The sequence below is a fragment of the Bombus huntii genome, chromosome 18 (genome assembly GCF_024542735.1).
Source record: "Bombus huntii isolate Logan2020A chromosome 18, iyBomHunt1.1, whole genome shotgun sequence".
Classification (NCBI taxonomy): domain Eukaryota; kingdom Metazoa; phylum Arthropoda; class Insecta; order Hymenoptera; family Apidae; genus Bombus; species Bombus huntii.
The window spans coordinates 2,922,593-2,941,178 of record NC_066255.1 but is presented as its reverse complement, the minus strand read 5'-3'; the positions used below and the strand labels follow the sequence as shown (position 1 = coordinate 2,941,178).

Sequence of the window (18,586 nt, the reverse complement as noted above, 5' to 3'; positions counted from 1 at the left end):
TGTATAAATCTTTCTCGCGAATACGTTATTTATTCCACGTTTTTCTCAAACTCTATGTACGTATGTGTACAAGCAACGAACGGTATTTACGTGCCTTTGAATTTAAATTTTTTTAGCGAAGATCACTACCTAATCCATCATGGCGGTCGAAGCAGGAATCACGAAAAAAATTGTCTGGAGAAAAGAGCAACGGTTCGTAAGATATTTAAGCCGCGAACCACTTGTCGGATAAGCGTATCGTGTGTTCATGGCTGTCCGCGTGCCTCTGATAGTTATCATAATCTGGGTATTTCTGCGGGGTTATCGTTAACCACCCACCGATACATAAACCATAGAAGATCGAGTGTCCTTTACCGGCCACGGGACATAGTGCACACCGTTGACAGGAGTTTCACGGCTCGGCCGACAGATGGCTGTCGTTTAAGCGTCGCTTCAACCCCTAAGCCCGTTGCGCAAAGCCTCGTTGTTGGTCTATCCCGTGGCTAAGTTCGGCTAGAGGGTGGATGAATTACCGACCCGACAACTCGAAACGATGAGGTTCAGCTTTATAGTCGTTCGTCTAAATAAGCGGCCACGCCGTTCGTGCTCTGGCGTGACTACCGCAGGCGACACGTTTATATTTATCCGTCTTTCTTTCCGTTCTTTTTCCTCTTTAAATAACACGTTTCTTTCACGCGGATCAATCGCTCGTGACGGAAGATTACCGTGATCGTTTGACGCGCAACCGGTCGAGAATGATAGTTGCACAGAGATGCGACGTTATCCATGGGAAATCGACGACTCTATCTTGCCTCGTTACTCATGGCTAGACTGTCATCCGGTTCTGACATTCGAATTTATAATTCCCAATCAACTTAAACACATTCACGTAACAATCTTCTAGAGAATTAATGACGTTTAAGCTTCTAGCTTTCCCAAATCCTATCCAACTTTCCCAAGTTTCTCAAATCTAGTTGCTTTTGACCCAGAACCGTTCTTCCGCCAAATGCAAACTCATAATCGGCGTGTTTAATCGCAGAGAAAAATTAGAAACCGGTAGAACGAGCGTTCGCATAGCCACGAGGAAACCTTGAGAATCCGCTAAAATCCGTACCGTTATCTATCAAAAAGCTGCGCGTCGCATACCGTGGATACCAGACGCTAGATCGACGATAGAGACAAGATGTTGTGGGAGGGTGAGGTGGGCAGGGAGCAGAGAAAAAACGTCGGCGAATTTCTTTGAAGATGTTCCCGAAAGCCTGAGACTGACGCCCCTCCACCGCCCCTCCACCGTGCAAGAGACGGTAGACCGAGCGTGATTGCCGTAATTTCGCCTCATTACAATTACGCTAATATCCAGCCATCAATTAGCCAAGGCTAAAGAGGCTCGCATTAAATAGCTAATGCATCGGCGTCGTCGCTGCTCGCCACGGCTCGAGATCAGGCGGTTCGCTCACTCACTCGTTCGTTCGGCTGCTCGTGCGCGGTGCACGGATGATAGAAATGATGATGACCGCCGTGAACTAGGTTTCCACGGTCAGCCTTAATGGCTAAATTACACGTTACGATTGTATCGCGACTCGCCGCACCGTTTCGTCCACTTAATACCGCCGGTCGGGGGAGTTTCGTGCTTTGATAATTGCCAGTCATGAATCACCGCGATCGCCAGAGACGGTAGCCAATAGGAAAATCGTTATAAGATCTGCTAATGAGCGTCTCGCGATCTCCTCGCTTCGTGAACCTGTTTATTTCATGCGAGGAAAGTGAAACCCTTCATGAACATCTGCCTCATAATGTTTACTGTGAAATGTATGTATATTGTGAAGTTGAAATTTTGATTTGAAATATCGCAAAAATATTGCTTTGAAACATTTTGAACTATCGCTTGGTATCTGTAAATTTTCATAGTGTCCATCATACTGATATATTAAGTCGTCCGAAAAGTTTATTTATAAGGAAACAGTGGATGCACAATATTTTCCGTTTTATATTAATTTATCGAATTATGATTCATTGTGTTCTATCAAGATAAAGATCACAACGTTTGAGAGGTTAGGTTTCATGTTTGTATAAAGATGCATCGTTGTAAAGGACAGGTCTGTAAAAAAGAAGAAAGAACTAAACCTAACCTAAATTCGACTAAATCTAAAGTTCGCGAGACGACTGTCGTCGAACCTTCTCGAAAATCGATCGAATTAAGAAGCAGCGTTAAGACGTCGATAACACAGGAGTTTCAGAGCAAGTGATTAATTCTTGGTACGTATGAATGACGAGCATAGTATCGACTACAGACGAGACTCCTTTTTACTACAGCGGACAGATAAACCGAAAGAGGGTTCAACGTTTCGCGGCACGTGCTTCTAGTCTTCTAGTTCTTTTCATATATATGCGTCGATGAACTCGATATTCTCTGATTTATATTCTCTTGTTTCGGCTCGATGATCACGTTACTCTTTCCTTTTTGTTACATATTCCACGTATCGTTTAATGATCGTGATATTTCTCACGGACTTGTAAACGTAAGACACAGTTGTGTGTGAAAATGTTGAGAAAACACGAACGAAGATTGATTCGATTTATTTCCTTCTTCTTTTCTGTTTCCTCGAGCAGGATGCATGTTTTTCGAATAATTTGCAGCTGAAAAAGGATTTAGCTTTGGGAAAACTCGTCGCGGCATCTATTAAATGCTATTTCCTCGCATCCCGTCATCGGCTCGTATTTTCATGATTTATCGTCGCTTGTGTGTGATGCAATACCCTCCATCGGGGGCCGTAAGTGCGCGTTTAAACGATAAATCTCGGAAGTCACGGTAGGAGAAGCTTTTCAGGTCGCGACACACGCGGGGTAGCCTGGCTTCTGCCTATCGATACCTTGGCCGCTGAAAGAGTTTAAATACGTGCTGCGGAGGAACCTCTTGAATATTTTAGTCTCTCGAATCTGCCCTTATTCTATGACCATTTATCAAACTGTTGCAACGAGAATTTCTTGGTGAACCGATATCTTAAAAATTATGTTAATTTTCTGTATTACGCTTTAACTATATACCATTTTTATTTCGCCTTACCAATGGAAATTAAATTATCGCTTTTATATTTCGCCGATTTTGGATAAATCAATTTTGTATTTCTTAACGCTGCATCAAGTTGTCAAGTACAATTGTACGATTACTATCATCCTTTTCACAATCCTAATAATATTATCGTTACAATTTCACGGGTCACAAGTTACAAGTTGTCGACGATGAATTCTCTTACAGAACTGTAATCAGTTCTTTAGCTACGTTACTGGTCAGTTGATCGTTCTATTCGACGTGTTATAAAAACCTACAACAGAAGTGTGCAAATTAAATGTGAATTTTTATGAACGTAACTAAAGAAATAGAAACTAAATCAATGTTCGCTTGACCGTTTAAATATTGCACCAGGCAATTGTTACTTCATAAAACCACTAATTATACAATAACCTCTTAAACCACCAATATACTTAACCTCTTAAATATTAAGTTGTCCGAAAAGTTTCGTTTTCTTACGAGGAAATAATAGACGCACAACGTTTTTTGTTTTATATTATTTTGTCGAATTAAGTACGGTTCATTTTATTCTGTTGATATAAACACTGCGACATTTCACAGACTTGGTTTCACGTTTGTACGAAGCTGCACTGTTGTAAAAATGACGTTTGCGAAAGAAAGACACTTTCCGGATAACCTAAAAATTTGTGTATCTTTGTATATAACATAATTTCTGAGCAGTCTATCTATAATGTACAATTTGTTAATTCGTTAATAATATTAGTTAGCAAGTTATCGCTTGTGCGTGTCTAGACAATGAATCTTTCGAAGCAAATCGTCCGGCAATTACACGATTCAAACAGGTATTACAGTTTGATTGATTCCGATTAGTTTCGCGTTGCCAACCGCGGATATTGCTTTCCAGCGTTCTCGAATAGCGGTGTCTTTCAATTACAGTTTTCTGCCATTTCCGTGGACGGACGGATCGATAATAACGCGATAAATCTGGCCGGCTATCCATGGTCAGTTATACCAGTCAACTTATTCTTTCGGCTGTTCGTAAACAACGTGACAAATACCTCGCCAGCCCATTAATCAACTCGTCGTAAATTCGCCCGCCACTTCGACCGCTTTAATTGGAACTAAAACGCGAACTCCTAGCTTCGTTCGCGCGTACATCGAACTCGGATTACTCGCTTTAGACCGACGGGACGCGCGCAAAACTTCCGCTGCAAATGCACGCGACCAAAGCCATCGTTGAAACATAAAACTCGGTGAAAAGTTTCACTTTATATTTCATCGAAGTTACACAACGAATCTAACTATTAGGTCGGCCAATAACTTCGTGCCATTCGTTTTTCTCTTATTTCACCATTCTCAGCTATGTTTTTAATCACATTTTCTTGATTTTGGAATATTCGAAATTTTAATAAATAAAGATCCTAACAGACTTCTCTTCCATCCAATAAAATGTCTAATTACGATTCATTTGATGTTTACGATAAAATTCTTTATCGCGTGTTTCATAAATATAAAACAATACACGTCGAAGTTTACATGAACTAACCTTAAAAAATCAAGTTGATTCCACAGAAGCCATTTGAGAAAACACAATCAACGAATAACAAACATTCTTATTAACTACATATTTAAAAATGTTAAATATACTTTGTAACAATTGTTACTGTGTTTGGCTTATGAAATTTATAGAACACGACACGTCCAAACTGGATGTGTATACAAACATTTTTTAATATGCAGTTTAATAAGAATTCTCGTTATTCGTTGATTTTTCTTCTCGAATGGCTTCTATAGAATCGACTTGATTTTTTAAGGTTAGTTTACATGAATCATCTTCGACGTGTATTATTTTATATTCATGAAACCTGCCACAAAGAATTTGAACTCGACGTAGCGTCTACTTATTGCACGACCTAATACTTTAGCAAAGTATGAAAGTAAAAGTAACTGTGTTAAAAAGTAAAAAGAAATGTAATGAACAAAGTAAATGTTCCTCTGTTACAGATGTCGAAAAAGTTTGAAGAAGATGTTTGGTCCAGCAGCAACATTTTTCCCTCTGCTCTTCCACACCACTGGGACAATGTTACAAGCGTGGATTGCAACTTATAAGGAAAGCTCGAAGAAAGTCGAAGGCTTACACGAAGCTTCGCGCGAAATCAAGATCTTGGTTTTAAGGTGGGGACACCGAGGTAATGGCGTGTGCATTATTCTGATAAATCGCCTCGGCTGGCGTCAAACCTGACTCTGGCCTGACGGCAACCTTGGTCAATCGTATCTACTTCTACGCAAGTAGAATCGATCCTGTGCAGGATATTCCAAAGGAGACTTCTGAGGAAAAATACCACTACGTACACGTGCTACGAATTGCATCAGTTGTATCAGAACTCTTTCTATCAGTTTAGGAGATGCTTTATAATTTGTCTTGAAATTAAAAAATTAAAGACTGTGAAGGTAAAGAATTTATAAAGTAATTAATTCTATAACACAATTCGATAATTTTGGTGGTAATTTGTAATGTATAATGCGATATGTTTTTTAATATAGTATAGCGTGGAACACAATTTCAAAATTTATAAAATCAATTACAGTTTGACGCGTTCTCTAATTGTATAATTAAAAATTGTATGATTTTGAAATTTTCTATGAAAATTGTAATAAATTGTGTAACATAATTTGATAATTATGGTGGTAATTTGTAATGTATAATGCGATATATTTTTTAATATAATATATAAAATATAATGTATAAAATCAATCATAGTTTGACACGCTCATAATTGTATTATTTGCAATAAATTCTATAACATAATTTGATAATTATGGCGATAATTTGTAATGTATAATGCGATATATTTTTTAATATAGTATATAAAATATAATATATAAAATCAATTACAATTTGACACGCTCATAATTGTATGATTTGTAATAAATTCTATAACATAATTTGTAATGTACAATGCGATATATCTTTTAATATAATATATAAAATCAATTACAATTTGACACGCCCATAATTGTATGATTTGTAATACATAATTGTATCATTTGTAATTACACTCAGCTATGGCGATTATAAAGAATAAAATCATTGCAATGTGATTTTGCGATTAAAGCGATATAATTGAAATAGATGTAGCGTAGTACTATTTTCACCTAACCTAATTTCCGAGCAACCAGGCCAAGTCCGAATTAACGCCAGTTCCCAATACCAAAATCGAGGGATCGACGACTCTGGTTGAGAGTGCACTCGCAGCATCATTAATCGACGATGCAACGACGCAGTGGATTGGGCCGCCTCGAATTTCCATGGACACTGATTAAGCAACGCTCACGTTCACTTAATATCCAGATGTCCGATAAAGACCTTACGACAGAGTCGCGGCGATCGCGGGTCGAGATAGATGCGGCGTCCGGCAGACGCGCGTCCACCGTGGCAAAATATTCGAAACGAATGACTCGCGTCGTCGTGGACACGGCTACCGTGCATTTGTCCGCTCGTTCCTTCGTCTGGATCCTATTAATCCGTCGCTAATGAGCACCGTCCGATCGCCGAGTGGAAACGTGCGAGTATCATCCTCGAAAGGAACAGGATGGAGGATGGGCTCATTACGGGCCACGCCGCGTGTGCTTCGTGACTGGCTCAATATTTAACGCGTCTCGAGCCGTTCCATCACCTTTCGATATCTCGACACCTGGTCAGCAGGATTAGAGAACTAGTTCTGAGACTCGCGACTCGACGGTCGACTGCAATCGATGTTCGTTGATTACCGATTCGCCTATTCGGGCATGTTCGTTCGTACTGGGTGTTCACTTTCGAGAAAAGGACATAACCTAACAAACAAACACTCACCATACTAAAGAAATAAATCAATCAAATTCGAAGATGGTATCCCACTGGGGGTAGCCATCCACATGTTATATTATTATACCACTAAGCTATAATACTTTACCAAATATCCTACTGGACAAATTGTAAAATGTAAATAAAATAAATAAAAAAAAAAAACTTTTGAGAAAATCTGACTGCTAAAGCGAGCAAAACTCGACAGAAGAATTACAGAAAGAAAACTAAGAAGAAAACACCACGCTGACCTCGCTAAAGAAATAAAACTAGATGATGAAATAAAACTAGATAAAATTAGTCACACTAGATGATGGTATCCTTCTGGGGTTAGCCATCCACGTTTTATTTAACAATTAAGCTAGAAAAATTTACCAAATGTCCAGCTGGACAAATTGTAAAGTGCAAGTTAAATAATAAAGAAAAAACCTTCGAGAAAGGTCAATGAGTGTGGAAGACGAGATTATTTGGAAAGGATTTCGAAAGAATGGTTTATAAGGAACATAAAGACTTTTGTGAGCGGCAGAGAAAGCTGTAGGTAACGGTTGTTTGATATTGATAGAGAGGAGAAAAGCAAAGTTTAAACGTGTCAAAATTCCTAGTAAATAGAGTTGACAATGTAAAAAATGAGCGGCCATCGAGGTTCAACTTAGACAAATATCGAAAGCGGACAAGAGGGTTTTTAGAATCAACGAAGCATAACCAACGATCAATCGCCACCTTTGCTATCTGGTTGCTCCGCTTTGAAAAATCCCTCGCAACCGCAGAGCGTTAATTAACCGAAAAGTCACAATTACGGTTGGAGCGCGCGTCGAGCACGATAAAAATCCGAATTCCCCGTGTCTTGGGATTATCTGGGGGATCTGTGAAAGGAGAAGGCAGGCTGTAAGCTTGTGGTTAACAGGCGTATTGATCTGGACGGTTGGGTCCACTGGCCGGTTTGATAATTAGTCAATCAGTCAGCGGTGTGCGTTGTTTTATTGAAATACAGTCTCGAGTCGAGGGCCAACTCTTAACAAGCGGCGCACGGTTCATTCATGCCGGTTAATTCCCACTCTGTTTCCTTTTCGCGTTGCTTCGTTCAGCCACTTTTACGCGCACTGTGTCATTAATCGTTCGATTAAGCCGACCGATAACGCCCTCTCCAGGAGAGCGGTCCGCAGGCGTACCACCAGCCGGCGCCATAACTCCCTAGCGTGGCAAGACGCGGTTACGAACGAACGAGCCACGATCCTGACGTTCGCGTTCGTTGGAGAACCTGCGACCGCCTACCTGGATCATCGGTACCGATTTTTCATTCGAAGATACTTTATTCGCCACGCATGCGGCCGCTCGAGACGTCGTGAAACATAGGGACATTTGGATGGACATGAAAATACACTCTTATCGATTCCGCGAACCCGAACGATTCCTTGCTTACCCTGAACCACATCGATAATTAATTATAAGGTCGGATTGAGATTACGTGGATGGTCGGGAAGTTGTTAACGAGACCAAAATCGAGGGAGGAGTCGCATCAAGCGCCATTGGGTTTCATCGATTCGATTCTTGAGGATCGTCCGGTGATCTCAGAGAATTTTGGTGTCTGGTAATCATGGAATGTTTCTGTATCTGGAGATCGTTATTTTGGAAAATTACTACTCTTTTTAATAAAATGCAAATAGGAAACAAAAAGTTTTGATCAACAATGCCAAAATCACTAGATTTATTAGTACATAGTTCTTCATTTCTACGTTGTTGCAGGGATTGTAGTATCCATTTCAAAGAAGATAAAGAACACTTTACTCTTCAAATTTCTTTTCTATTTTTTGCGTCACTATTCTACATGTACATCACCGTGCCATAAATATCGAGACACGATGATATTTCGTGTAGACTGTATGTTTTCCACTGTTCTTATTTTCTAGTTACTTTACTAAAAATCTATTATTTCATATTTATCTCTTGGCAAATCCCTAGCTTGTACCTGTTTTAATCTCGGTTAATTGCTCAATTCTGCACATAAAGCGGTCGTACAGAGGCGACCGGTTGAAAATAGTTCCTCGGGAACGGAAGCAACAAATAATCGTCCAAGGTGCGGATGCAAACCGCGCGTAACGTGGTTCCCGGTCGCGCGAAAGCGAGGAAAGAAAGAGAAGGACGACGAAAGTGAATCGAAAGGAGGGTGACATACCGAAAACGAGGAAAGAACGATCGTGAGGCACAAAGAACGAGAGAGACAAAGATAGAAGGAGAGAGAGAGAGAGAGAGAGAGAGAGAGAGAGAAACGCGTGGTCGAAAAATAGAGAAACACGTTAGAATGGATGCGGCCCATATAATTTCTGCGATGCTTCTCGAGTTTTCTTCTCTTCGCCTCGGAGATCATCCCTGAACTGTGTCGAAGAGTCATCGTCTATGAGCGGCGAGCTCGTGTCATTGTGTCAGGCTTACGATTTCGTGTGTTGATCCATTGTCGCGGAACATGTGTCCTGTCAGCTTCCAGAAACTATAGGATCAATTAAATTGATCAATGACTGTATCGAGCAGAAGATAATCAGTCGTTAGAAACCCTGAAACTGCTGCTAACCTTTAAATTGTCATGATATGTAAAACCTAACCTCATGCAAATCTTGTTTTAATATTATATTATCTTGTGATAATACCATCGATGTTGGTATGTTAACGATTTTCAAAATTAATTGATTAACAATTTTCGATGAGATTCGATTTGCACTGGGAATTTTATTTCTATTTCTATTTAGCAGCAGTTCCCAACGCTTTCAAGTGTTTTATTTGAAATTTACTTTAACCAAAAGATAAGACACTTTAAATAAATAAAGGAAGAAACCTAACCTCAAACACCAGTTCCATTCACACTATCCTTGTATTTTCTAATTGTTAAGCCTATGATATATCTTGAAACAATTTCCAGGATGCAATTCTGCTCTTTTATTTCGCACGTTTCGCAAAGAAAGAGTGGAAGCTCGTGAGATAAAAACTAATGTCGAGTCACAATCGACGTAGCAGTGCAAAAGGTTAGTATCGAGTACAGAAAGATTCGCAGGGATTGAAGATACAACTGCGAATGAACTAGAACGAATTATTGTACAACTTAATAACGGCGCCTATGGGTAGTTTACACTATACACGCGTACACGTTATATATACGTAGTACCGAATTTGCAGTGCAAAGCAAACCGTATGTCGGACATCGGCACGATTTATCGCGTTGACACGTGTCTCTTACCGAGACGCGTTTCGCCCCTGTGCACGGCCTCTCTTTTAACCGCGATTAAAATACATTTTCGAGGATAGAACGACCGAATTTCCGTGGACCCCGTTCTCTTACCGTGAAATGGTTAACTCTTTCGTCGTAATTTATAACCGCCTGTGATCCGGTCTCACCGAGAGCTTTATTAAACATGAAATGGAAGCCATGTTGCAAGAAACATTAAACTATTTCTTGTATTTGGAAAACTAAATTTAGAAAAATATACGAATATTTCGGTAGAATGGAACGTTAGCTTCTAGGGGAGGGGAGGGGGGAGGTGAAAACGGGATAATTTTTTACGTGAAAGTCCCTCCTATTTTAATCAATTAGAAGTAAATTCATCTTTTTCCAAAAATATCACACGTTCATTGAAGTTTGGAAAATTTCAGTCAGACAAAATGCGGACAAAAACGAGTGGCAAGTTGTACGAAACGAGGAAACTGGTTAATTGGGGTTCGATAAACGGATTGCGGGACACTTTCACACTTTGACAAGTACCGGCCATTTTGACTGCTATGAGTAGCCTTGATACAAAATTATTTCCAGTTTGAATACATAAAAAACGAGATAAAATTCATTATATTATTCCTTTAGTTATCGTTTGCGAAAGTCATTACATCACTGCGGGAAAAAATATAACATCAGTAACTGTAAAATATAAAATCGTAAAATCAGTGAATTTGACTGGTGTGGTATTTCTAGTGTTAAGATATTACAGATGGCGTTTCTATATGTTTAGACATTTTCTAAGCTTAGCTTCTGCTTTGAAATATCACGCGATTGCGATATTCTTATACACCCACTACGCTAAAAATAAAATGCACCATTTCATCAGAAATCACGCCCTTTTAATCCGCTGCACGTATCCTGGACCAATTTTTCCCCTTTACCAAATCATCGACGGAAGGAGACGGTAAAAGAGAAAAGAAAGGGAGGGACGGGGCAAAGAGCGCACGCAAGCTGGGAACAGGATCGCGCGAAGCCAAAGATCGGAGAAGAGAGGCTGCTCGTACAGGCACGTTGGCCGGCCGGACAGATATGATTTATATTTCTTTCCGATCGTTCACATTAAAAATGGTAAATGCTCTTAATGACGGCATTAATAATTGTATTCAACGAACCGCCGGTATTGACCTGAAGACACCCGTGCGAGGCACGCCCGTAGAATACCCTTGTAACGATCTGGTCCGGCATTCATCTGGGCGGAGAGAGATCATTTGTGAATGAGCGAACATTCAATGGGCACACTTTTGATCCCGACATTATTAATTATCCGCAAGTAGCTGCTAGACGCTTTGCTCTCTTTTTTCTAGCCGTGCACGGACTTTCCAGTGCGGAGAACCCTCGTGTCTTTGACCCGTGACTCAACATTGCAATGGTTTCGAAATCGGTTGGATATCGGATCATTTTCTTCGGAACATCCCGAATTTCATAGGTATAAAGCTTATTGTTAACACTACCGATAGTTGACACGAAGCTATTTCTACCAAAACCAGTGAAAATGATTGGTCTTCAAAAAATACCTAATAATATAATATTTTTATATTTATTGATTTATTACTTTCTTACAGAAGCAATTCCATGTTATGTAGTACATTTTTGGTATTATTAATCCATCTGGGATCATCGTCCCTAAACGAGGGTCGACACGTTTATAAAATTGTAGAACCAGTCGAAAGCAGACTGCATTGAGACCACTTAAAAATTGTCAATTTTTGTATAGATACAGAACAGATACAATACAACAGAGTGTAATCAGAAATGCAATACGCAAAATCGAGTAGTTAAATTTATTGAGAAACTATCGATTGTCTATTTTTATCAAACTGCGAGCTGTGTAAATTTACGCATACTTGACAAGTTTCCAAACTCGAATTTCTCGAAAGTGAGGTGTTCAAGACAATTACGTCATTCTTGACTTTATTTTCCTATTTTATTAAGCTACAGAACGTTCCTCATTTCACTGGAACTGTGAATCTAATGCCACGGTGTATATTCAACGTCAAAATCCCCTAATTCCATTTCCCGCTAATGATAGAAAATAAAATTTCAAGACATACCTTTGTATGTATCGCCTCCATCGACAGCTAAACGGAACTGGTAGCAGCACACGAGTCGACGGAATATTTGTAGTGGTTCATATTACTACGCCTTGCAGTGTCGACACTGTTTTGGTTTGGTAGTTTCAAAGGTAAACAAACTCCTGGCTAAACGTTATCGCTGTTACTTGAAACCGTCGACTGGAATTACGTTTCAACTTTTTGTAATACCATCGATCGATACAAATAGACGAACGTGCACTCTAGTACGATCATTGTAACAAGTCACACAGTCGAATAGCGGACGTAGAGTTAAACGGTAGTATCGAGCGAGTAACGATTACGATCTTTATATTTGTGCTTAAAGTGATTTTAAGATAATTAACTATTAATAATCTAACAACTATTAATCACTTGAATATTAACAGTTTGATCTCTCGTCTCTTTATCAAACAAACCAATGCGTTTAATATTCACCTGAAACTTAACCCTTAACACCTCAACTTTTAATTGTGAATATCGAACGGCAACTTCAATTTATTCTCATCGTACTTCGACTTGCTACTTGAAACGCTACAGTGACGTGAAGTAATAACATTAAAGTCATTCAAAACAATATTCATCTGAGAAGTAATATAATATTTATATTAATTATAATCGTGGAATTTTTTAAAAAATTCATTCGGATGCAAGCCGGGTTTGCGTCCACAGGTGTCACAGTACTCACTGACAAGTATTATTTTTTATTCGTAGACAATTACCGATAACGAGCGAAAAATACATTTGCAATAGAGCGCCGTATATTTGCGATGCTTGAGAGGCACACTTGGAGCGTTACCTTTTAATCTCACCGCGAAGAAAGAAAGAAAATTCGCATGTGGTGGCGGAGCCGGATATGGTCGTCCTCGATAGGCGTATGACTGGAGGCGGGAAGAGGTGGCTGCGGGCCATCGGAAATCGCTGGAATCGCGACCCTTATCGCCTTATTAGAGAGGGGCAACTTGCATGGCGTCCTAAGCCGGACGCGGCGTGGCGCTGCGGCAGGTTTATCGGCCGCCTGTATCAGCGTACTCACGCTCCCTTTCATGGTCTTTAAACCGGCGCACTTAGCATGGCCCGTCATTATTTAACGGTGAGTAATAAAGTTGTACCACCAATTAGTCGACAGCGTGGAAGCACGCGCATCAACGACGCGGAGCCGGTAGCTGTACTTGCATATCGTGGCCGACCTATCGCTGCGATATCTCGTTTCGATCGTCCGGCGTAAAATCGGTAATCCGAGAATAATCGTTATTATGCCGATGCATGGCATAATCGATCATGCTTCGAGAAAATGGTTGATCGCTGCTTGCCAATTTACTTGACGTTCGATTGCTATGCCGGAAACAACTGTTTTCCATCGATCGACACAGCCATCGGGCATTGCTTCGAGAAAGATGTCTGCGGAGGTGCTAGGTGGTTACATGGGATCATTGTATGTTTGCTAAAACGCAGATCGGGTATCTTATAGATGATAGGAATTGTGTGCAGAAGACTTCTTTCCTTCTACGAAGGAAAAGTATATATAATCGTGATTGATGTTGGTACAGTTGGATGTTGAGATTGAGTCGATTGCAAGATAGCATGGTCAGAGTTGACATGTGAATTTTGTCACACGTTTCTATTAGGAGTTTCTTTCGTTTTATAAGGAGATAATAGACGCACCATGTTTTTTGTTTTATATTGGTTTATTGAATTATGTACGAACGTAATAATAGAAATATAGCGAAATAGATCATACGTAATTCAATAAAATAATATAAAAGAGACATTGTTGTTCATCTATTATCATCTTATGAAACGAAAGAAACTTTCCTAACCTAACCTAACCTAATGTTATTAAAAATAATAGAGAATAAAATGCAGTAAAGAAACATTTGTGTGGAATATTGGAAGAACAGTTGATAGGATTAGGAAAGAAAAATTGCCGATAGAAAAAAAATAAGCGTCGATAAAAATAAACAAGGAAACTCTTTCGGCGTTACTTTAACACAAAACAATTAATTTATTAATATAGTTATAAATAACATATTGCAAAATCAAAGTATTCCTTCCACACTTAGAGTATTTTAGAGTAAATCAATACGTTTCTTTCTAACCAAATAAGAATTTCTTTCTTCATTTTATTCATTGATAGATAATTATCGGATGTTCGTCAAAACGCAGAACGAATATCAAACCGAGTTTCTGTTGCAGTTGGCGTTGGTGTTCGATTTGAAAGAAGTCGATCGGAAGTCTGCTAAAGTGAGTACAAACAATCTGTGCGTATTCTCTGTGAGGATGATTTTTATTCAGACATTTTTATTCAGCCAGCATAGGAATAAAATGGAACGGAAAGACAAACAGCAGCGGTCGCGTGTGAGTGAGCCACGGGAATGTAATTAATGAGCAGTTTGGCGGTTGGCCGGACAGCTGTCCCGTTTTTTTTTTCTAACCCGGCGATGGACGGAGTCGCGGTACCGAGAACGGCAGAACGAGAAACGTGAAAACCTTGCGTGGAAGCGGTCTAGAAGACGCGTCTTCGGACGCGGCGGAAGGAACAAGATGGATTGCCTGACACTACCGGACAAGATCAATTGAATTTCTATTTGGACGTAACCGAGACCCGTTTGCCTCTAACCCCACCTTCTTTATCCACCACCAAGTCCCCCTTACCGCGACAGCCAAACTCTAATTCTTCTTCTACCGGTTGTCCACGTCACGATAATTGTAGAAAGTGATCTACTGCAGCTTGATCCCTTCTTCCCCTAAATGATTCGTCGGTTATTCAATAATAGTCGCGGTCGTTTAGATCGCCATTTTGTTAATTTACGAATGCTGTTGGAATTGTTTCATTGAAGTTTGGTATTTGGAAAACTTTGGTATTTGGTCTGGATTATAAATTTTATATTGCAAGCATGTACTTTATTTATTAGATAAATTCTATATTAGGTCTTCTATATTACATATTAGATTAATTTCTTCATGTTTTATCACGTTTATTATTACTCAATTCTTTTTAGTTTTCATATAATCATCTTAAGCATTTTTACATATGGTGTGTTTGCAGGTGGAATTGTATTTTCTATCCAACTGCGTTTTTCTATCACACAATTTTTGAGAAAAATATGGCAGATGGTGAGTAACTGTGATTTATAGTTTTTTTAATAACTGCAGCATGAAGGTTTGAAAATTGCAATAGGGTTAAGAACAGGTAATTACGTTTATTAGTTTTGAAGCTAATATAATCATCTCAAGCATTTTTACCTATGGTTTGCAGATGGAATTGTATTTTTTATCCAACTGCGTTTTTCTATCACACAATTTCTGAGAAAAATATAGCAGATGGTGAGTAACTGTGATTTATAGTTTTTTTAATAACTGCAGCATGAAGGTTTGAAAATTGCAACAGGGTTAAGAACAGGTTATTATGTTTATCATTACTCAATTCTTTTTAGTTTTCAAGCTAATATAATCATCTTAAGCATTTTTACCAATGGTGTGTTTGCAGGTGGAATTGTATTTTCTACCCAACTGCGTTTTTCTATCACACAATTTCTGAGAAAAATATAGCAGATGGTGAGTAACTGTGATTTATAGTTTTTTTAATAACTGCAGCATGAAGGTTTGAAAATTGCAATAGGGTTAAGAACAGGTAATTACGTTTATTAGTTTTGAAGCTAATATAATCATCTCAAGCATTTTTACCTATGGTTTGCAGGTGGAATTGTATTTTTTATCCAACTGCGTTTTTCCATTGATACACAATTTCTGAGAAAAATATGGCAGATGGTGAGTAACTGTGATTTATAGTTTTTTTAATAACTGCAGCACGAAGGTTTGAAAATTGCAACAGGGCTAAGAACAGATTATTACGTTTATTATTACTCAATTCTTTTTAGTTTTCAAGCTAATATAATCATCTTAAGCATTTTTACCAATGATGTGTTTGCAGGTGGAATTATATTTTCTATCCAACTGCGTTTTTCCATTGATACACAATTACTGAGAAAAATATGGCAGATCAGTGAGTAACCGTGATTTCTTGGTTTTTTAATAACTGGAGCATGAAGATTTGAAAATTGCAACAGGGTTAAGAAGGGGCAGCAAGTATAATAAATATAAGTAAGCAGCGTAGAATCTTGATAAAACTTGTTATAACGCGTTATATTACCAGTAAAAAATCATGACACGACAAGAAATCAATCTTTACGGAACATTATTTGCAGATATCAAAGTAACCAGACCTGCGATTCGTTTCAATCTCTAAGAACCCGAAGAACGTAGGTGATTGTGCTAATAACTCGTTCGACAATTTCGTTCGAATAAACAGTTTCTGCAAGACATAAATAAAAAGGTACGAGTATTATATTCCTCGACTATGGTGAGATAGCCGAGTGATAATAAATGGGTTTAAAAGTAGCTGCCTAATTACTTCCTCGGACACCGCACGAACTCGCGATGCAACCGTTGATATCGCTACGTACTTTTTCCTTTTTCCTGAGCCCCGCGCCGGCTACCGGTTTTACAGCGACCGTTGAATTTAACTGTCTATTAATTAATGCGGGCCGATTAATTTCCGTCACGGCGTAAAAACGCAGTTCCATGGAAAATTATGATGGTGCAAGGTCTCGCCTCCGCGCCATTTCCCTACGATTCGTATGTCATCGAACCATCGTTCTACAGATCCATGTGAAAAATACCGACATGTTGCGGGTATCTCGTTTGGGGAAACTAGAAAATGAGGTTAGTTGCATTTGCATACTGTACAGTCCTCTTTCTATCTTTCCTTTTCTTTTCTTCCTTCACCGCTTTCTTTTTCTTCTGTCCTTTCTTTGCTTCTCTTTCTTCCCTTTCTTCTTTTCGTTTGCTTGTATTTCTTCCCTCTCCTCCTTTTTTTCTTATCTTTGTCTTTCTTCTCTTTCTCCTACTCTTGTTCCTTTTCTTCTGAATGCTCTTTCCCCTTCTTTTTCCTCTTTTATTTCTCCTCTGTCTCTCGCTTCTCTTTTTTCTTTCTTCCCCTGCTTACATCATTTTCTTCCTTCTCTTTTTTTCTATTTCCCATTTCTTTCTATTTCTTTCGTTTCTCCTCTTCCTTTTCTTCTTTTCCTCTCCCTCCTGATATCTTTGTTCTACCACTTTTCCGCCCACCCACGTATATTCTTCCAAGTACGTGGAGAAATTTTTCATATTGTAAAAGTATATGAAGTGTAAGTGAGATAAAGGGACAGGTTTGCCTGCTGATTCATTGATACCAGTGTATATTTTCAGAGTGAAATAAAATTGTTTACAAGCTGAGAAATAAGCCTCCAAGGGACGTGTTTGCACATGAACGTTGTCATCGTTTTGATGTCTGCAATTCACCCTGTACATAAATATCCATCAAATATTTTTCCACATCCTGTACAAGTACGGAGTTAGAAGGAATTAAGTTAAACCACGTAACAATTGCATTAAATGAAATTCAACGTTGGTAAGTTTCATTCAAGTAAACAAGAGTTAGCGATACTGTCAGAGAATCATCTAGAATAGCTTCTTCGAGTACATCAACCGTGACTGACCATTAAAATACCGGCCTTGATAACTGGTAGCATGGTCACCCAGTTTTACGTCATTCGGCGATTTTTCGCGGTACTTCGTTTCTTTCCACAGTCTGGTATCACTCGCCGCGAGCGGATTTTCGCGGTCAACAACCGATTGTGGTATCGTTTGAACTGCGATACGCGTTCGCCAGACTTGGTTTATTCCTTGAAACGACGATTGTGAAAGTTGTTGCGATAAGTAGCGAGAGTGGTTGGAAACGAAGTACAAAATAGTTTGCACGATATTACGCGAAAGCGGTGATAATTTAAACAGCTCTCACTGCATACAGTGAACACATAGCTCGTAATGAAATGAATATATTGAATTACGTTAATATAACATTAAATAGTTACTAACTAATATTAAATAAATTTCCAGGGATTAATACTGAAATGGGAATGAGTTTGAAGTAAAAACATGGCAGAAACTTAATAGGAACGAATAATCAAAATTTAGTATAAAGTCCCGTACTATTTTTTGCTGTGTCTATGAAATAACGTAAATACGACGCCGCCATAACGTTATGCTCTAATGTAACACATGCTACCATAATAAACTTCATTACACTGATGTCTTTCAAATGACCACGGTACAGCGTGAACATGGAGGAGCAAAGGAACATAAGCGCGCAACGCGAGCATGACGTCGACATAAACGCCAGAGAGGGCAAACAAAATTTTCAAAAATTATATTCTCATGATCTCCTACTGATCTGAAATAAGAAATTACTTTGATTTATGTACCCCCTAAAGTTCTTCAATCGAATAGTATAATACTCTTTTCTTTTGCTTCTGAAACAATTGTAATTTCCTAGTATATTCGTGTCCTTTCGCCAAGTAGGA

At 38.9% G+C, this 18,586-nt stretch overlaps 2 long non-coding RNA genes across 2 annotated transcripts in view; both read left to right on the top strand.

The window, feature by feature from the left end:
• LOC126875367 (uncharacterized) overlaps positions 1–5,954 on the top strand; it is a 146,565-nt gene extending 140,611 nt beyond the window's left edge. Inside the window, exon 3 of the long non-coding RNA XR_007693378.1 lies at positions 5,015–5,954. This is a non-coding gene — a long non-coding RNA (uncharacterized LOC126875367). The remainder of the gene's footprint in view (positions 1–5,014) is intronic.
• Positions 5,955–16,121: 10,167 nt separating this feature from the next.
• On the top strand, positions 16,122–17,562 carry LOC126875379 (uncharacterized). Its single transcript, XR_007693392.1, has 3 exons — positions 16,122–16,286; positions 16,391–16,907; positions 17,433–17,562. It is a non-coding gene; the product is annotated as an uncharacterized LOC126875379 (long non-coding RNA).
• The last annotated feature ends 1,024 nt before the right edge of the window (positions 17,563–18,586 follow it).